Source organism: Stenella coeruleoalba, assembly GCF_951394435.1.
Source record: "Stenella coeruleoalba genome assembly, chromosome: 3".
NCBI classification, from domain to species: Eukaryota; Metazoa; Chordata; class Mammalia; order Artiodactyla; family Delphinidae; genus Stenella; species Stenella coeruleoalba.
The window spans coordinates 59,573,956-59,595,661 of NC_137148.1; the positions used below are offsets into that span (position 1 = coordinate 59,573,956).

A 21,706-nucleotide genomic window follows, 5' to 3' on the forward strand; every position below is an offset into this window, starting at 1 on the left:
ACATCTGCTGACTCTCCTTCATGATGCCATCCTTCCTTGTGTGTTCAGTTGTGTGCTTCTGATTTCCATTAAAAACTTATTTGAGGGAATTTTTTTGAAGGCTAGGAAGAAGGAGAGCTCCTCCAAAAAGTATATGCATTTCCTTTTGCCAGTGCCCTGGGAAATTACCAGCCCAATATTAAATTGAATTCACAGTTTAAAGAAAATTTGGAAATTTTTTACTTTTAAGTAAAACATTCTAAAGCACAGAGCCCCTCATCAAAGCTTGCTCAGGACTAAGAGTACTACTGGTTGGAATGAACATCTTTGTGTATATTAAATTTGCACGGATTAAGGCAGGATTAGAGTTTAGGCAGTGACCTTAAGCAAGGAGCTAAAATTGTCAGGAAAGGTGCAGAGTGACCTGGAGGTCTGAACATGAAATCGACATTTAAAACTAGTGGGTAGGGCTCCCCTGGTGGCGCAGTGCTTGAGAGTCCACCGCCGATGCAGGAGACACGGGTTCATGCCCCGGTCCGGGAAGATCCCACATGCCGCGGAGCGGCTGGGCCCGTGAGCCATGGCCGCTGAGCCTGCGCGTCCGGAGCCTGTGCTCCGCAACGGGAGAGGCCACAACAGTGAGAGGCCCGCGTACCGCAAAAAAAAAAAAACCCCAAAAACAAACAAACAAAACTAGTGGGTGATATAGCACCGGGAACTATATTCAATATCTTGTAATAACCTGTAATAGAAAAGAATCTGAAAAAGAACATATATACATGTACACGAATCACAAACATATATACATGTATACCTGGAACTAACACAACATTGTAAATTAGCTGTACTTCAATTAATAAAAAGTAATGGGTGAAATAACCTGTTGGGGTGAGATTCAAAGCTGTAGGTTTTAGGGAGAAGGGATGAAGAATGTTCTGGAAGCAGCAATGAGGAACAAGAAAGACATCACCTTCCTACCTCCTGACGGTGACATAAGAACTGGAGAAGGAAAAACCAGCCACCACTTGAGAGGGCTGCAGGGGAGCAGCCTCCTGGGGGGAGAATGAGGCTTCCATGAGAGCCGGAAGTGAAGGGAACATTCAGAGAAGAGGCTGAGGATAAAGGACATTTTGCTGATGGTGGATTGTGCATTCCATAAGGCCTAGTCAAGGGTTTCAGGAATTGGGTCGGGAGAAAAGGACAAAATACAGGACATGCTGAGCCTTACGAGCGTTAGAATGTAGGGGAGAGAAGTGCACTTGGAATTCTGGGGCTGCTTGTGACAGGCTTTAAGGGCTGAATCAGATTAATATTAGGTTCAAGACACAGAGTGCTGGGAAAGCTCTGAGTATTGGGGGGTGAGAAGGGTGGGTGTCTATGCCTCGCTCTTGATTCCTGATGATGAAAGTAAGGAGAACTGGAAAGGTGCGGCCATGCTGCAAGGGTGTGAGGCTCTCTCTAGACCCTAGTTCTGGAAGCTAGGCTTCCTCTGAGCTTGCAGGGGCATCATATAGAACTAGCGCTCCATGGCACAGCCGTTGGAAAACCTCGCTCTGGTTACTAAAAGGGGAAAGGGGACTAACATTGATTCTCTGGCCACTATGTGCTAGGCACTGTGCTTCTTGAATATGGTACCAAATTTAATCACCATGGCTTCTGTACTTAGTATGAATTATCTGTATTGAACCCATTTTGTAGATGTGAGGACAGATCTCTGATGCTCCTTAGGTGTCTTTATTAGCTTGCTTTCTAGCATCACAAGCACCCACTACACAGGGGAATAAAATTCCTGATTTGTAGGTGTGTAGTGATTTTAGAACACTGGGATTCTGTGGGGACAAGGCACGTGTCCCCTTTACCCTTTATCAGCTCCTGCAAGGCAAGTGTTTTAAGGTGAGAAACATGTCCTTATAATGGAGGTATGAAGAAGATTGTTCTGAGTGCCTGATCCAATAGGCCTGGGGCCAAGGGGTGCACCAGGTGAGACCCAATAAGGAGGACGGCCCTGGAGGGCAAGCCAAGGAGCCTCTGCACACCATCACTGTGAGCAAATGTGTGCTGTGCTCCAGAGACACCACATGAAAATACCTTCCTCCAGCACAACCTGGTCTTAAATTGGTCATTTCCTGCAAACACACAATCAGGAATTTTCCTGTAGGAGCTATTATCTTCAAGTTCATCAAGACATGAAAACTCAGCAGCAAGAAAATTTATAGACTCCTTTAAATATCTTCCATGGACAGCACAGGGGAATGATTTAAGGAGAGAGAGCATAACACAGAGCCTGTTGATCATTTTTAAGATCTGTTTCATAGTTTTCTGAACTACCACTGGAGAAATAATCCATTATAGTGTGACATTTGGGGGGAAGTTCTCAAGAGGGTATCCACTCGGGAACCCAATGAATTACCAGCACATTTTGCAGTTGAGAGCTCAGAATTATATATATATATATATATATATAATATGTAGGCAATCTGGGAAGATTTATGATTTTTAAAAATTTTTAAATTTTATTTCCAATGCTGGATTTATAGGCACTCCCATGAGGCATATTTAGCTTCTCATGGTAACAACAGTAATTTTAGCCTACATAATTAAATAATTTGTTAATGTAGAAAGATCCATGGTATACAAATGAGTATGATCTTCAGGTTGCCTGACCACTTTTCAGCAGCACACATGCGAAGTCTTTTTTTTTCTTAACATCTTTATTGGAGTATAATTGCTTTACAATGGTGTGTTACTTTCTGCTGTGTAACAAAGTGAATCAGCTATACATATACATATATCCCCATATCTCATCTTTCTTGCATCTCCCTCCCACCCTCCCTATCTCCCCCCTCTAGGTGGTCACAAAGCACCAGCTGATCTCCCTGTGCTATGCGGCTGCTTCCCACTAGCTATCTGTTTTACATTTGGTAGTGTATATATGTCCATGCCACTCTCTTCGTCCCGGCTTACCCTTCCCACTCCCCGTGTCCTCAAGTCCATTCTCTACATCTGCATCTTTATTCCTGTCCTGCCCCTAGGTTCTTCAGAACCATTTTTTTTTAGATTCCATATATATGTGTTCGCATACGGTATTTGTTTTTCTCTTTCTGACTTACTTCACTCTGTATGACAGACTCTAGGTCCTCACTACAAATAACTCAATTTCGTTTCTTTTAATGGCTGAGTAATATTCCATTGTCTATATGTGCTACATCTTCTTTATCCATTCATCTGTTAATGGACACTTCGGTTGCTTCCATGTCCTGGCTATTGTAAATAGAGCAGCGATGAACATTTTGGTACATGACTCGTTTTGAATTGTGGTTTTCTCAGGGTATATGCCCAGTAGCAAACTGTGAAGTCTTTAACCAAAACAAGACCCAGGCAGGCTTTCAAAGAGCAGTGCAGCAAGTGTAGCTTCCATGGGACACGGGAATCATAATTTAAATTCTAGAGTGCCCAAAATGGAGAGAAGGGAAAGTTACAGGCCAAGGATTGTATTTTCTTCCTTCCATATTATCAGACATAGTGGCACAAACCAAGCCGGAAAGCTCACATTGCAACACTGCTCAGGGTGAACCGCCTCATTCCCACCACGCTCTCTGGGCAGCCAGATACCTCCTTCTCCCCGCACATGTACATGTAATATTTATATTTATATCCACACGTCCGTCCATTCAATCATCCAGGCATATTTACACGAATAGAACACACTGGGAGATAGTGTGTGTGTGTGGTTTCTACCCACGGCAGCCTGCATAGGCGCTGCGCTTTGTCTCGCTTCGGGGCACCCGTCATCCGAGCAGTGATCGCGGGGAAGGCACCTGCCTGTGCGGCCGCTTCCCACCCCGCTTGGGTTCCGCCTGAGCGCGGAGCTGGCTGGGTCGGGGACTAGGGGAGGCCCCCTTCCCGCAGCGTCTAGGTGGCAGCGCGGGAGGTGGTGCTGAGGGGGCTGTGAGCGTGGGAAGGAGGAAGGGGCGGCGGCGCCCTTTCGACGCTGCGAGGTGGCCACGCCAGACTTGGGTGTGGCCTCGTCGAGGCGGGTTTCTCCGGAGCCGCCGAACCCAGCCGCTTTGAAATGGGGGAAGCTCCAGCTGGGGTCTCCAGCACTGCGAGGGGCGAAATGTTCCTAAAAATACAAAATTCCCTTGGCTATTTAAAAAGAAAATTTTATTAGGTAGCTTCCCCCCAAAAGGCCATTTCAAATGTCTGCTTGGGAGTCCGGCTATCTGGCCCTACCTGGCATTGGGGTGACGCGAGGCGCCAGGCAAAGTTTCCACCTGTCTGCTCCTGCTGCGCCCCAAGCCTTGCCACGACTTGTCTGTCAGCGCGGCGGTGGGGAGGAGGAATAGGCAAACCTCGCCCAGCCTGGGGGCTCCCAGGAAGCCAAGTCAAAGTTAACAGGTCAGTCCCAGGCCCAGAAATAGGAGGCAAATCCTCTTTCCCCTGGCACTAGCCGGGTCCAGCACTCAGAATTCCTTGTTGTCCCACGGGACAGACTCGAGGCGCCGCCCGCGGGTGCGCAATGCATAGTCACACCCAGTGACTAATTAAGAACTGGGGCCCTTTCCATCATTCTGCTGCGAACTCGGAGCCCTGACTTCTCCAAAAGTACCAGAGACTTGGGGGTGGCCCTACCCACCCCCATCCCGCGCAGCTGCAGCGCCTCTCACCCCGACTTCCCGGGGCGCGTCAGCCCACCCAGCAGCAAATCGTGCGTAGCTCGCGCCTCCCACGCGCGCAGTGACTCCCTCCCTGCGCGCCGCTAGTACTAGCGCCACGCCGTCTCCGGGCACTGCAGCACCGCGGGGGAGGAGGCGAGGCGGCGGCGGCGGAGGCGGAGGAGGAGGTCCGCAGAGTGCGAGCCCCGAGCCACTTTCTCGCCCCTCCTCTCGCCGCTGATCCGCTCGGAGGAGTCACCACTCCGTGCGCTGCAGGAGAGAGCGGCAGACGGAGGCGGCCCCACGGAGCGAGCCAGAGCGGCGGCTGCCGCTGAAGCGCTGACACCATCCTGGGCAGGGGGTCCCCGGCGACTGGAGCGGTGAGTGAGGCACCTCGGCAGCGTTGGCGGGTTTTCCCAACGCTACTTTATTTCCTTTCCGGACCCGCTGGCCGGGCGTTGCAGCCTGGGGAACTTTTCGTAGCCTTTTAGAAGAGCAACTTTGCCCCACCTGCCCCCGGGGAAAGGGTTGCAGGTGCCAGGTGCTGCCCGGCCGGGCGCCTTTGCTGGAGCAGGACCGAGGAAGTCTGGGGTAAAGCAGATGGAGTGACCCCGGTTGCCCGGGGTAGGTCAGGGGATGCGGGCGCACTTTATCCCAGATCCCCGTGGGAGGCAGGTAGGCAGCCGCGGGGATGTGGGGGCCACGCTCGCCTTCTGTAAGGACCTCCACCATCCTTTGCTTGCGTGGTTCGACGGGCAGGGGGAGGCTGCTTTAAAACAAGCAGCTCCTAAACCCTGGCCGGCTATCAGACCTGTATCCCCACCCAGCCTTGGGCTCAACTTTTAGCCGGGAATCCCTTTGCAGACGTGCGGACGGCGGGAGGGCAAAGGCAGCCGCAGTAGGCGCTGCGGGAGCCTAAAAGAAACATAGGGGATTTAAAAACTATTCCACATAAATCCCCGAAGCCCCTGCCTAGCGTCTACGAGAGCACAAGCGAGGGATGGAGAGCAGGGAAACCCGCGGGGCTGTTTGTGAGTGTCTGCGCTTGCCTGCACTACGCCTTCATTCAGTAAAAACCTATTGACCGCTTACTGTGGCCAGGCGCAGCGAAATAGACTCACTGGCGTGAGGCTCAGCGGGGAGAGGAGCCATCATCCGTAAACAAACTAACTACCCAAGTAATTTCAGGTGGTGAGGAGGGCTGTGGAAGTGATCACCCAACCCAATTGACCCTTTCTCTTGGCGGGCTCTTTCCCCTCCTCCTGGGTTCTAGAACTGGGAAGACTTTTCTCTCGAGTGCCTAGGGGACCGCCCCGGGCTGGGCCCACTAGGACTGCGGAATATGGTGATGAACTTGGCAGGGGGCAGCAGGCACCTCGCCGCAGATGCAGAACTCAGAGCCTTAGTGTGGGCGTGCAGGGACCTTAAGCGCCCGGCGCGCGGAGGCGGAGAGGGAGGGCTGAGTCCCAGGGGCTGGAGGTGCTGCCTGGAAGGCTGGAGCCGGGGTCGGGGGGGAGGTGGGAGCGTGGGGGGTGGGGTAGGGGAGGGCGTTAGCGTCACTGGCTACGTGTGCGAGTGATGCAAATGCAGACCCGGGGGCGGGGGCGGGGGCTGGGGAGGCGCTGGAGTCTCGGTCCGGGAGCGCGCGCGTGTGCGTCAAAGGCTCTCGGGTGATGGATGCCCTGCAGCGCACCCGGCACGGACAGCCGCTACCCGGCGCGGCGTGGGGGTGGGGACGGGGGGGGGGCGCAGGGCGGGACCCGGCAGACTGCTGCGGGGGCGGGCGGCGGCGGCGCCGGGCTGCTACCGAAGCCCCACCGGGCCGGGGTTGCGGGTGGGCAGGAGGCTCCGCAGTGCGCCGCAGTGCCGGGAAGGCGCCGCAGCGGCCGGGCGCTCCCCGGGGACCGAAAAGATAGGGCGTCTTTCAAGGCGCCACCACAGGGATTCCCTGATGGTCTCCTCTCTCCTTGCACCTCCTCCCTTCATTCTTAGCTGACTGACAGCGCTAGAAAGAAAGTTGTTTCAGTTTAATTCTGATCCTTAATCCTGGAGGAGGATTTGGCATTAATCTCTTTGACATACACTCATTTTCAGTGGCACGTTCCGAAAGGCCTCGTGCTCGCGGCAAGTTTTCATGCGAAAGCTTCGCTGTTGAGGTTCTTCAGATATCGTAAGGCTAATCCACTCCTTCGCCATTCTTCAGTTTTGTCAGGAGGCCTGGCCTCTAAGTGGAGCTGAGAAAGGCTTGCAAAACGATGTGTCGCATTCCTCCTTTATAACCTAAAAATATGTTAAAAACAGTACTACAAATGCATTCCGTGGTAGAGAATAAAAAGCCCAATCCACGTTTCATTCTATGTATTAACAAAAAAGAAGGACCCTACTTTCTGGAAACCTAATGGCAGAGGCTTTTTTTTTTTTCTACTGGTTTTCCTGAATGAGCCCAAGTCTGCCGTACGTGTGGCAAAGGGAACGAAGGGGGATAGTGGGGTGGGGTTCAGGGAGGAAGGAGGAAAAGCAGTTATTAAAGAGCCCACAGACAAAGATCCTGGTCTCATTGTCCCAAGTATTATGTTATGTCACCTTATGTTATGGGCAGGTGACTTACCCTGTTGGGTTCATCCTCCTTGTTTGAGAAATGTGAAAAATAGCTGAGACTAGCTCTTATTAAAAAGTTGTTTTGGGGACAAAAGAGTCTCAGAGAGTTTTGGACATACAAATTCTCTATGAATGGAAAATATTATGAATCAAAGTCCCTTTAAGGAGAAAGAAAACACTTATCTTTTAAAAAATTCTTGAGACTTCCTTGGGCACTGTTCCTTTAATGAAACTTGGCCATCAATGTCAGCAAATGCAGACAATAGACTTTTCCTAGCAGTCTAATATAAAATCAAATGCCATTAGCTGCTGGCTCTCTGGAGAAGGGGGGTGGGGGAGAAGCTCTGGATTACATCTGAATGTTTCTGGTGATGTGGTAGAGAAATCAAATTTATTTTTCATGACCCAGTGACATATAAAAGTAGCTTCTCTGGTGTGAGCAGCAGACTAGCCGACAAGCTTTTAGGTAAAAATCCTACTCATTATTAACGCTGTCATATTCTGTAAGTGTGGAAGGTCCCTCAGAGAACAGGATGCAGTTTCCACCCTAAAGGCGATTACCGCAAAAGGCATCAAAATCTGCAGTATATTACGTGACCACAAGTACCAGAAAATCCATTTCCTATAATTAGGGATATTAGCTCTTCTTCTGAGGGAAACTTGTTGATTACATATTTCATGAATGAAAACATCTGATGTGTCAAAATGCCTTCCTAACCAGATCACTATGTTGTTTTTCATGTTACTCATGCGTAATGGTAGAGTTCTGTGAAGAGTAAAAGTTAAAATGTCCTTTTTATTCTATGCGGCTGCATCAGGGGAAGATCTATGATTCACCAGTGCTTCTTGGCTCTATGTTGCTGAGGTTTCTGTCTGAGCCATGGTTTACAACATGGATATCATTGCTCGTTTAACACAAACTCGTTGTTTAGATGAAGTCTGTTTGTAAACCTAGGAGAGGCAGCTCCTCACCCCCAGCCCGCTCATGCAGTTTTGGTCCAACATTGCTAAATTATTTTTGGTTTTGCTTTTTAAATTCCAGCTCTGTTGAGCAGCCATTGCAAAATGTTGCAGTGGGTAGAATTCGAAGCTTCTTTCCTTTTGACACAGCTGAGATAACAATGGAGGATGAAGTTACTGTTTTAATTCTGGCTGAAAAGATGTTGTAAGAGGGTATAAAGACACCATTTAGTTTTATCACAAACACCCCTTGTAATTAGGAAGGGTCAGTAGTGGTTGCATATCACGATGGCTTCCCTTATTGGGACGAAGTGAACAAAATGAAATGGATGGAGGGGGTGAATTTGATGGTTTGGTCCTTTCTGGTGCTAATATTCTTTTCCTCTGTGAAATATAGAAATACATGATGAGTTATAGTTTAAATCTGAACTTTTCTTATAAATAGAATATAAGAAATGTTTTTGATTAACTCATACTGAAATTTTACATGGGGCTATGGGCTTCGTTTTTGTAGCATAATTAGTCTATTAGATTTTGTATTATGCCATGAGGGGTATGAGTTAAAACGTTTTCAAAAGACCAAATTTGAAAAATAATAATCTCAGCTTGACGTAAAGTGGATATTCAGATCAATTTAACGTGACAACATTTTAAATGTTTTCTCTTGGCTACCTAATGCACACCATGCCTGCCATATCTTTTCCTGTGAACCGTATGTGATACAAATGATTAAGACCAGACACTGAGAACTATATTGATGGGTTTTAGTCTTCTTATAGCACTTGTGCCCTCTTACAGTTCAAGAGCACAATGAGATTTATGACAAGTTAGACTAAGTGCTTTCTCCTGTCATTTGCCACTGTTTGAAAATCTTATGAACTAGAATCCTAGAATAGCCCAATAGATCAGGGCACTCAAATAGTCATGTGTATCATACTTTCCAGGGGAGCTTGTTCAAATGGAGGTCTCTGAGCCGCATCCTAGACATTCTAAAGGAGTGGTTTCATGGGTGGGCCTGGAGTATGCTGTTTTTCAGGCTCTGCCACGTGGGTTGGATGCTGTCGTTCGGGGACCACAGTTGTAGGAACACTTGAACTAGTACTGGGCAGTGCAGCAAGGACCCAGAAAGCATGGGCTTTCTAAGCTATGTTGTTCTCTTTGATATTTATGGACTATCTACTTGAAGCTCTCAGAGAAATCACATTCTAGTTGGCAAGGAGGATTCAAGATGGCTAACTTCTTTGGTAAGTCAGAGGCAGAGTGAGTGAGATAGGTGTTTGGGAAGGACTCTGTGGAGACAGATGGGCATAGGCAGAGCGAACATCATATGTAACCAGTCAGTCCAGTGGCATAAAGACTGAAAACCTTAGCCTTCAAAGCCTTCAGAGCTCTAGGGGGTCTGGCCCCAGCTCACTTCTGTAACCTCATGTTACATAACCCCCAAACCTCTCCCATCCTAGCAACTTCAAACATCAGTCTTCTGCTCCCATGGCAACCTTATCACGTGCTCCAACATGCCTTTGTCACATTAATGCTTTATGTTATTCAGATTTTAGTCCAGTCTTCTCTTTCTGGGGAAGCCTCCCAAACCTCTTTTGTGAGGTTAAAATTCCCTCTCCCATCACAGTGTACTTTTCCTTATATATAAGGTTGTCAGAGAAAAAGAGGATGTTCAGTTAAATTTGAATTCATTTTTAACATAAATGTCTCAAATATGGCATGAGACATATTTATATTAAAACATTATTTACTGTTTATGTGAAATTTAAATTCATCTGGGCATCCTGTATTTTTATTTGCTAAATCTGGCAAGTCTGTTTATAAAGCTCATTAATTTTACCATTTCCCTTTTTTTAAAAAATGAGATTCTTTCAGTAATATCTCTCTCTCCTGACTAAACTGTTAAGCTCCAGGAGGCCAAGGACAGGATTAGGGAGAGGTGGCTGTTTTGTTTTGCTGTTTCCTCCCCGGTGTCTGAAGAGCTCAGTAAATGCTGTCAGATGAATTAATGAGCTCATTGAGAAAAATGGTGTAACCATAGACAAGTTTCTTAACTTCTCAGAGCCTTAATTTCTCCAGCTGTGAAAAGGTAATTTTTATATCTACTTTTTAGGATTGTGTGTGAAAGTTAAATAGGGAAAATATACATAAAGCGCCCAGCGTGTCGCTTTGTAGGCGCCGTGCATTGAAAGGTGCCTTTTCTCTTCTCCTAATGTTTGTCTTGTAAAATGAAAGGCTTCCATTTTAATGTATGAAATCCTACTTCCTTTTTATTATAATGCAATCCTGAACGCTTCTGGAATATTTACCAAATGCCCAGTACTCTGGAGGTTCAGCTATGCAGTTATAGCGGTGCAGCCGTCTGTGGAATGGTGACTCCTGAGGCTGGCTTCGTGGGCCTGTGGCATGTGCAGTCCCACAGGGTCTCACACTTGGAAGGGCCTTTTGTTTGCTTTATGCTCTGCCCTCGCCTTTTGAAATTCCTTGAACGAGGTCCCCCGTTTTCCTTTTGCATTGGACCTTGCCAGTTATTTTGTGGGTCCTGGTAACCTCTGCACATTGCATTTAGCACATGCGTCGGGAGCATTCTATTTCGTCTTTATAAGGACCCTGGGAGCTCTCGTTACTCAGAGAACTTGTGATTTTCCCCAGATACGTGGCTTATAATTGACTGAACCAATGTCCTTTGCACTGTCTTCACCTGATTATGACCACCCCGTGTGTCCACACTTTTCACTGAGCATCAGGAACTTTGGAAGAACTAGCCTTAGGTCTCTTATTCTTAGGTCACCTCCGTGGGCCTTCCCTCCCCATAGCTGCTCCTGTGATTGCTGAAACAGGATCTTGAAGTTCTAGGTCTGCCTTTGTAGGAAAATCAGGACCACCAGCAGTTCTTTTAGATACTGTCTCCTCCAATATTCAGGTTTTTAAATCTGCAGGTTCACCCAAGATAAATAGTGATCTTGGAAGGTTGCAACTTTACTAAGAGAAATATCCGAGATGTTTGTTCTTTGCTCTAAATTACTCAGATGAGTCACATAGCACTGGAGCCTCTGCAGGAGGGAACAGCCATGCATTTTGGCAGTGGGTAGAGAAGGTGACCCACTTTGTCAGTTCAGGCTCTGACTAGCCTGTTTTAAAATATACTCATCTTAATATTACTTTTTAATAGTTCTAAGCGTGCCACTTATTTCTTCATGCCATTTTTGTGCTTATGTGTGTTTGTAGTTAGGAAGTGACTCCAGTGATTCCGTGGGGCCATTCTCAAGTTTGCCCTCATACTATTATTATTTTTAACACATGACAGCATGCGCCCAGTTCTTGCACATTAAACACAGGATGAGCTGCATTGAACACACAGATAATTTAAGTATAAAGATTATTATCTTTTGAAGTATCCGATTAAATCTGCAGCCTGGGTTTCCTATTGGCTACATCCGTGTAGAGGTAGAATTATAGACCCACAATAGCCTCTACAGTCATTTCTCCAGTTCTATTCCTCCCCCAGTTGTGGATTCCCAGCCTTCTTTAAAGATTTCTCACTGTTTCTTTGAGTCCTCAGGGGTCACTTCCGCAGTCCTTGTCCCTAGTTCCCTGCAGCAACGTCACTACAGTGCTGCCGAACCTGCTTCCCTTTGCCCAGGACGTCCTGGCTCGAGTACCGTAGAATCTGCTGACGCCACCATGTGCTCTTAATGTCCCTGGGGAGCTTAGAGAATGTGTGAATGCTTGGGGGCTGGTGAAAGGACACTTGAAGTGACACAGTGTCCTGTGTTCACATTTACTTGTCCCCACTGATGCTGGCCCATTGTCCTAGGGTTATAAATAGTGGGTCTGAAATTGCCTTTCGCTTGGGATGAGCCCTGTCCTGGGAGACGTCTTAGTCCCTCCCTTTTAGACATTCTAAGAGGTATCAGAATATTCAGATAAATCGTCAGAATTTTGTAAGGATGTTCATGGCATCATTATTTGCAATAGCGAAAAATTAGAAACAACCTAAATGCTCATCAGAGGATGATTACATCAGTTACAGTGCATTTAAATAACGAAATACTACACAGCCATTGAAACGAATGAGGTGAACCTATACGTACTGGAACTATTTTGAAGATATGTTATTAGTTAAAAATATAGCAGTTTATTAACCAGAATATTTGTTATGTCTCTATTAAAAAATGAAGCCTTTATCATACGTTAAAAAGCCTGGAAGGATGAAGACCAAACTATTTGGGGTAAAAGATGGAGAGGACCTGACACTTTTACTTGATACATTTCTCAATCATTTGAGTTTTCAACAATAAGCACATATTACTTTTATAATTAAGGCATCAGTAAAGGTGGTGAAAGTTAATTTCAAGATGTCCCTGTGATGCTATTTCTCAAAGGTATTTAATAAATATAAATATGTCTCAAGTAATGTTTAAGTGGCAGAAAGCAATGCCAGTGTTTCCTGTGGATACTTTTCTAGTCCATAATATCAGTAAGGTAATCAAAGTTGTGAGAACATAAATTAGTTTAGTTATGTTCCATAAAACTATTTTCATTTTGAATGAAAAAAGGCAGATACCTATAAGCGTTTGATACATTGGCCCTTGAGAATGACTGCTCATTGCTGACCTAGGTTGCTAAAGCTGAGGCCCTCCCTCCTCCCGCCACCCCTGTTCTCAGTGTCCAATAGCTATCATAAGCCTGTATTAATATGCTGCGTGTTTTGCTTTGAGGGACTGTGTATTTGATGGGACTGGAGATTGGCAGTTTTTTATCTTCTCTTCTCGTGGACCTGGAATTGTCCTCCCTCCCACCATCTCTCCTCCTCCCCTTCCCAACATCTGCACATTGGCCTACGGAAAAGGCTCCTACCCGTCCTCCAAGCCTCAGCTTAAAACTCACTTTTCATGACCCTCCGTGGCAGAGTTTGGGCCCCTTTCTCCGACTCTCCCAGTCCCCTTGCAGCCACACTGAAGCAGTGCTTCTCACACTGTGTTATTGTGGCCTCTCTACAGGAGCTTTCCTGAGTCCCTTGGCTCACGAGTCCCTAGACTCTGAGTCCCTTGAACTTCAAGGAAAGAGGCCAAGTCATGGGGATCTTTGTAACCCCTGGCGCTGGACACATAGAGGCTAAAAACCTTTTAAATTATTTTAGAATCTTTTTTATGGCAGTGTAATACACAGAGAGAAAAGTGCGCATATTAAAAGCGGATAGCTGAATTGATCTTTATAAACTGAGCGCATCTCTTTAACCAGCACCCAGATCATGAAGGAGATTATTCCCAGTGCCCCAGAAGCCCCTTGCATGTCCCTTCCAGTCATAACCCGTTCTGCTATCCTGACTTCACTCCTCTGGAGGCGCCTAACACAGCTCTCCCTGTCCTGCCCAGATGCCCATTTTATTTATGCCCATCGTCTGGGAAACTGCTTGCCAGAGCCTTACCCCTGCCAGTGGACATGAGCATGTCATGGCTATGCTGTCTCTAGATGCCCAAACTCCCACTTCACAACATGCCAGAGTCAGAGAAAATGGTCCCTAATTTGTTCCACACTATTAGCTACAGGACAGCTCCACCTGTGACCCAAGTCTAAGTCCCTCATGGGCAGTTCTGTCATTTGATCTCCACTTTTATCAGATTGGATAAGGTTCCTTCTGTTTCTAACTTGCTGAACTTTCATATGAATGTGTATAGAATTTAATGCTTTTAAGCCTCTGATTAATTACAAAATCATTTTTTTTTAATAGATAAAGACTCCAGGTTTCTATTTCTTCTTGTGTCAGTTTTGGTAAGCTGCATTAAAAAAAATATATTAATTTTATCCAGATTGTCAAATTTATTGCATAGTTACTTATAATCACTGCTTTGTTTTTATTTTGTGAACTCCGTGATTCTTGTATCTAATTGCATTTTCTTCATTGCTTTGACTAGTTAGAAGTTTAGTCAGTTTTTTTGTGTAGATTCTAGAAACTTTATGGAGTCATGTGGTGTTATATGAAGATCTTAAAAAAATATATATGAATTATTTGAAATGCATCCCTATGTCATTTGAACCTGTAATCATTGCCTGTGGTTATATGTAATTTTTAAAACTCATTATTTTTTCTATTTATCATTGAATAACAGCCCTAAAAATTCAGAACATTAGTAAGTAGAGTGGCAGATATATTTAATTACTTTTTAAAATGTCTAAATGTTAGAAGCTAGGTTTGTAGAAGATACCAGTTCCTTTGAAGGCAAAACTGTTGACAAAAATCAAATACCCACGGGCCTTCTGTGGGCCTACTGGTTATTTAATGCTATCCTTGTTTATAATCTGAAAGGGTAAATGAACCATGATTTGAATTTTGATGACAAGGGTTTTATTTTGCGACAGCCATGGGCCTTAATCAATCCTCATTTCATCTCTGCCTGCCTTTACGTGAATCTGTCAGGCTGTGGCAGACTTTGCCTATTCTGTCCTTCAAGGTGATTGTAGGAGAGTGAGCTCCTGAGATACCTGTTGGTGTGGTTCGTGTAGGACTCTCCCAATACCCAGTGACTCATACAGCTAGTGACTCAGCATTGTGTGTTTATACAGCACCAATTAACTTCTGCCTTTTCCCTAGATCCCACCCAGTCCTTCATTTTCCCAGTGTCCACCTATTCCCTGTCCAACATCATGAATTTCTCATTGACTTTTCTATTTCTCCTTTAACCATACTTGCCCCTACTGCCTGTGCTGGGTGGGCCGGTATTTGCCAGACATTTATTACTATGTCATGCTGCCTTACCACCACTCCAAAAGTTAGTAACTGAAAGCAATAATCATTTCTTTTCACCCATGCCTCTGTAGATTGGCTTGGGGCTGGCTGATCTAGGTTGAGCTTTGCTGGGTTTTCTCTAAGTTGCAGATTAGGTTCAGGTTTTTAATCCTCCTTGGAACAGTTGGCTATCCAGTTCATAGTTTTTTGCATGGAGATGGCAGAAGTATGAGAAACGTGAGTGGAAACGTGATGCCTCTTAAGGTAGGCTCTGAACTGGTACCTTGTCCCTTCAGCCCACATTCCATTGACCAAAGACAAAATACATAGGACAGTTACACATAACAAAGCACTGGCTCACATACTGCACAACTTCCCGGTGTCTCAATAGATACCCATTTAGGTGAAACTTTTGTTTCTAGTACTTGAAGCTGAGACCTTTTTTCTGTTTTATATATAAACACAAGTATTTTTATGTAGCTTTTATATACAGGAGTCAAACTCCTTATAAATCAAGGGAAGATTTTATTTTGTTTTATTTAAAATCTTACCAAGAGTTGTTCATCATTTCCAAACATCACATCACCAGTAGTAACAAAACACTAGTTGTGATATTGAAGTTGCTAATAAGCTCACCTATATTTGTCTACATTGGTGGTTTTCGCATTCATGGTGATTCTACATTTAGAAGCAAGCATCTCTTGGGACTTCCCTGGTGGTCCAGTGGGTAAGATTCCATGCTCCCAATGCAGGGGGCCCTGGTTCGATCCCTGGTCGGGGAAATAGATCCTGCATGCATGCCACAACTAAAGATCCCGCATGCTGCAACTAAGACCCGGCACAGCCAAAAAATAAATAAATAAATATTAAAAAAAAAAAAAAAAGAAAGAAGCAGGCATCTCTTGTCTTCATTTTATATTCTAAAGTTGTTACACTGGGACATTTACGTATTTATAAACATTATTATTTGTTTGATTTCTCCTTATTACTGTTAGGATATTATATAGGTATTTTAAATTTATGTGTGCAGACAGGTCATTTCATCTGAAAATTATTTAATAAGGCATTACAAAATATATGGTGTTAGTAGGCGCTGTTGGACTGCTCTAAATTCTCTATATTAGCACTATGTGTAATAAGCCAATTTATATTCGGGGGAGGGAAGGGGCAGGTTGTAACACAGGGAGGGCTCTTCCATCTTAGCACTGTGTCTGAAGGGAACATGCGCCTTCTGTGACATGTTGTCACATTACTCTCTAGCAGTGTTTGTGAAGGGAGGTGAGTGTGAGCTGGACCTGCCTACAGAAATGGTGCGTCCATAGAGAATAGACAAGCCTTTATCATAGTTCTGCTTCTGAGGCTCACCCTAAATTCGGGCAGTCTGGGGATTTGGACCGTGAAGGCACTGTGTTTTTACTGTGCCGCTCTAACCTTGATCAGTGATGGATAAGACCAGGGGAGGCTTAGAGGAGAGAAGAAACAGACAGATGTGTTGCGAGATGGCTGTTCCAACAACCGTAGGGGATGCCCAGTAGGAATCTGGTGGTTTCTTTCTAACCCTGTTTTAAAAATACTATTATTTTCTGAGGCCACGGCCAGACAGTGGATTCTGTGGGGAGTCCCCTGCCAGAGTCTTCTGTGTGTGAGAGTGGGAGCCTCTAAATTGCTTCCAGAAGAGACCGACAAAAGAGGGAGTGAAAACTTGGTGACCTGTTTTGGTCCATAGGTCAAAGGTCTGAATATTTTCTGATCAACTGAAATTGATGTAAGGGTAATTCAGAAGGACTAAATCAGAAGACGTGGAAAAAGCGACGCAGGACTGGATGATACATGCCTCTCTGCGTGCCTTTTACTCTAGAGTTGGAATATTGATAAGGGCATCACACTCTATCTGTGGCGAGCAGAGGACATGTTGTTGGAGCAGAGCTCACTTCATTTACTGATAAATACATTACAGCTAATTGTTTTTCCAAGCGTCCATTACTGCGAACCTGAGCATGTAATGATCGTGTCTGCCTTTTGGAATACAGATGTCTGTGCACAAGAAGGTTTGATTACATTCAAAGGCAGTAAGTTAAAAAAAAAAAAATCCAAACCTGTAAAGGTTAACATACACTTCCCAGCAAATCTGAGGAGAAAACCAACGATTAATATAATTGAATGTGAGACCCAGGAACATAGGCCATCTTATACTTACAGCTTTAGTTAACATCAGGAGGATGACGTGATTCTTCTTAAGGGCTGCTACCAATGAATCCTACTAGCCATGGGAGATTTGGAGGCATTTGAACTCCACCTAAATTGCACACTGATATGGCTTGAGCCATATCAAAAGATGTTTTGGGACAAATAATTAATTCATTTACTCCCAACTTCTTGGCATTATACACTCCCTTATTATTACCGTATTACACAGTGCTGTGTTGATGACCACAGCAGACATTTGGTGTAGCATCGTATTCCATTTAATAAAGCTCCTAAATAAGATGGAGAATAATGGTTCATGCTATGTCCAATTGCTGGCTTAGAATGTTTTTCCACTTAGTAGATGGTTTTGGAACTGGATACTGCAAAATTTTAAAAATCAGATGATGAACTATCTTTGCCCAAGATTAAAGTGCGATAAAGTGTGGATCTGAGCTCTTGGGGCTCCCAGAGGTGCTTTTGAGGTTACTTCTGCACCTCCTGCTGGCCATGTTAGCTTGTATATGTGTGTCTCTTGGGGGAGTGTGTGTGTGTGTGTCTCCATTTCCTCTTGCCCGGTGGTGATGGGTTGTGACATCTTCATTCAGGAAACCATGACAATGTTAAGTGCCATCTCAGGGTCTTCTGATCACATTGTGCTTTTCTGCTTGCAGGGGTTTCCTCCATCTCATGAAAGGTATCTAATTGCTGATTTTCAGTCTGGCTGACAGATGACAACACAAAACGCTCTTTCATAACAGTTTTCACCGTCTCTTTGTCATTTCTCAATGGCAGCATTGGGAATCAGGATGTCTAGTTTCTTAATGTGACAGCTTGTCACGCCAGCCACTGCACTCGTCCTTAGCCTGAAGGCTATTTGGGTTTATGTTCAAAAGAGTTCAGCTTACCTTCTAGTAATAGTGAGAGGGATTTATGATGATCTTTTCTGATCATGTGAGATTTTCCCTCTTTTCACTCAAGCTGAATTTTTCATTCAAAATTTCAAACTTAGTTCTGAGAACCAGGGTGTATTTGTATGTGTATGTTCCTTAGCTTAACAGATTTCTCATGTCTTAGAAGAGATAAAATTGGGAGTTGGTGATCAGATGTGAATTCTAACTCTTAGTTGAATTTTTTAAATGCGCTAAAAGTCTCAAAATGTACAGCTCTTTCAGCAGATTGGCCATAATATTTTATTTGTAAAATGCTCAGTGAATATTTATAATGTCAATCAACTGTAAAATCAGCAAATGTTTATTAGCTTTGTTAAATATTAGGATAGTCAGAAAAGGAGGTGCTTTAGGTAAATCATGGCATTTATTATTTAGTCCTGATTTTAGAAAAGTTGCCTTTTACCTCAACTGGAGGTCAAGCTTGGATATTTATTTATTTGTTTATTACCTCAAAAGCTACAATATGCTAAATGAAATAAATGCAGGTTCACAGTATGTAATGGAAACTAGCATCAAAACTATGTTTAATCCAATTTAGCCCCAGTTCTTGCCCTTAAAGCATACTCTTTCTTATGAGATTCTAAAAGGTACTGGAGTTTATCTGGAGGTAAGAAAACAGATAAGTTATTTAATAACAGTCTTTAAGTATTTAACAGGTTAAATGCACAAAAGATGGTGCCTACCTTTTCTTAACAGGAAACAGGAGAAAATAGACTTGAGTAGAAAATTGAATGAAATAGAAATTTCAATTCAATTTCAGTCAGCACATCGATCATCTCCCTTGTGCAGGGGATATGCTATGCTCATTAGGAAAAGTGAGATGTGATGTCAAACATACAGACCTTGGAGGGATGGCTCTGACAAGTTACATAGACGTCCTGTAAAATAAACAGTGGGAGTCCAATGAAAGCAGTCCTAAACTCCGTGGTGGTTTTAAGGCAGCAGAAGGATATTTGCCTAAGGCGGGGTTTCTCAATCTCAGCACTGTTGATATTTGGGCCAAATAATTCTCTTTTGTGAGTGACTGTGCTGTGCATCTTAGGGTGGTTAGCAGCGTCCCTGGCTTCTACCTACTAGATGCCAGTAGTATTTTCCTCTCCAGTTGCCAAAACCAAAACCATCTCCAAACATTGCCAGACATCTCAGGGTAGGAGTAGAGGGCATTGGAAATCTCCCTTGTTGAGAACTGTGGACTTAAGGAGAAAAGAAAACCTTCAGAAGCCATCGTTTTTGAGATGAATCTTGAAGGGCAGGTGGGATTTTATCAGGCAGAGAGGGAGACGCAAGGTGTTTGAGGTGGAGGTGGCACATACTGGGGGCAGGTGGGGAGTGGCAAGTGATCCTGTGGATCTGGGAGAGAGGCTTGTGAGGGCCAGAATGTCAGCAGTGGTGGGAGATTGGGCTGCAAGGGTGAGTAGGACTCCTTGAAGGTCAGAGGCAGCGGTTTGGGCTCAATTTGAGCAGGGAATTATGGTTATTAGAACTATACATTTAGAAAGGTGAATTTGAAATCAGGTGTGCAATGGTTTAGAGGAGGAAGAGCCTTGAGGTAGAGATGCCAGTTAGGAGTGGTCAATTTCAGTGACTTCATATAGATGAACGCCCGTTCTTCACTCATTCTGTGCGTTAGCCTGCAGGTATTTATTGCACCTGCACTAAGTGCTAGGCGCTGATCCAGCTCCTGGAGGTACAACAGAGAACAAAAGCAGATAAAGTCCCTGTTCTCTTGGAACTTACAGCCCAGACAATAAGCAAAAATGAAACTGTCAAAATAATCTTACAGTGCTGTCTAAACCCTATGAAGACATTAAACGGTTGATGTGATCATCGCTGATTGGAAAGTCTGCTAATATTAGTGATAAAAACTTATTATTACAATGAACTAAGACGTGCTAACAATCTTGTTGCAAAGAAATTGCATTTACATCATCGTTTACTAGGAAGTTCATCCCTAGGTGGCTAAAAATAGAGGTGAAATAGAATGTATTTCATCCCTGTTGGCATATGAAAGTAACTGTTCTGAAGAATATTTCTTTGTAAAATTAATCCTTGGAAAGGAATTTTACTTGCACGGCCACTGGAACATTGGACAATTCCTTTTAAAACACTGGACAGATTACAAGGGAAGAAGAAAGAAAGAAGGCTACTAACATTTTCTGGGTTCCTAGCCCACACCAGCCATGCTTCTAGACGTTTGTTATTTAGTTTTTATCATGTCCTAAGTCCCGGACGCCATTATCTCTCACTTGGAATAATGCAGCAGCTTGCTAACAGGCCCTTAACATTTGCTGAGTTCCCAGCACACGCCAGCCAGGCATTTGTTATTTAGTTTTTATCATACCCTGAATCCCGGCCACCGTCATCTCTCCCTTGGAATAATGCAATAGCTTCCTAACAGGTCCTTTGGCCTTCAGTTTTGTCCCTTTTCAATTCTTTATTCAGAATGACCTTTGTAAAACACAAAAAGACCATGTCCATTTCATATTAAAAGTCTCCAGTGGCTCCCCGTGGCCTTGAGTTCAATTAGCAATTTCTTACTAGGGCCACAGTGAACTACCTTAGGTCCTGGTGGCACCGTGCTCTCCCTCTCCCTCCTCTGAGCCTTTCACCTGTCTGGAGGCTCTCGCCTTCACCCTTCACCCCACAGCTCGCCTAGCTAACGCTCACGCATCCTTCAAAATTCACCTAGAGGTAGCTTAGGGAAGTGTTAACCTGATCTTCCCAGGTGCCGTTTAGATGCCCTTTCAACATGCAGCCGAACCACCTTCTCCTTATCCAGTGACAACACTTCCCGCTGTTTGTGAATGCTCGTTTCCTTGTCTTGATTCTTGAAGGTTTATCCTTGTGGACCTAGCAGGTGACCCAGGGCCTGGCACAATCAAGGAATATTTGTGGAATGAATCAGTAGAGGTCAGTGCCTTTTAGAAATGAACAGGCCGAAGCTCAGAGAGCACATGTTACTTGCTCAAGGTCACAGAACTGTAAATAATGGATTCATACCTGTGGGGCTTCAGAATTCAGGTTCTCTGCATGTACCAGGGGAGCCTGTGTATTCTGTGGAGCTCCGTAAGAGCATTATAGAGACTCTTTGGCTTAGATGGTTTACTTATAGCCTTGCTGAGAGGCGTTCGATAAATGTTCATTATTAATCAAACGGGAAACGAAACCCTGACTTTAAGCGGTCTCTTTCATCGATGTGCTTCTGTGATTATCACCAGCCTAGGGCTGCCAAGGCTTGAGTCCTCTGTGTTCGTAGCCAATGGAGGCTTAGCATTTGGAAGAGCCAGATTTTGTCTTTCATTTGTTTGACTCAATATTCTGTTAGACATTTACGCAAGTGCTTTTTGTTACAGCACCTGGTATGCTTCATCCCCTGTCCCTTCCAAGTCTGTAACAATGTCAGTCTGCAAAACCATATAAGGATGTGTGAGGAAGCTGTGGAGTATGTAAAAGTGCATAGTTGAAACCACAAAAATATTCACTATGTTGTCTAATGGATTTGTAAAATTACAGCACCTTTGATTCATTATCTGCCATTCTTTGTTTAGTCCTCATGCCTATTTGTAGTCACTGAAACACAAAGTAGAGAGGAATTTTGTGGTATTATTCACCTGCATCTAAGCTCATTCATAATTTCATGACTTTAG

At 44.5% G+C, this 21,706-nt stretch overlaps 1 protein-coding gene across 3 annotated transcripts in view; it reads left to right on the plus strand.

Moving 5' to 3' along the window:
- SV2C (synaptic vesicle glycoprotein 2C) overlaps nt 1-21,706 on the plus strand; it is a 481,273-nt gene that overhangs the window by 233,366 nt on the left and 226,201 nt on the right. The window contains exon 1 of one of the 3 annotated variants that reach the window (XM_079916962.1): nt 4,549-5,014. The exons of the other annotated variants lie outside the window; for them this stretch is intronic. The gene's annotated coding sequence lies outside the window, so the exon portion shown is untranslated. Of the gene's footprint in view, nt 1-4,548; nt 5,015-21,706 lie in introns of those variants that run through there. 3 annotated transcript variants of the gene reach the window in all.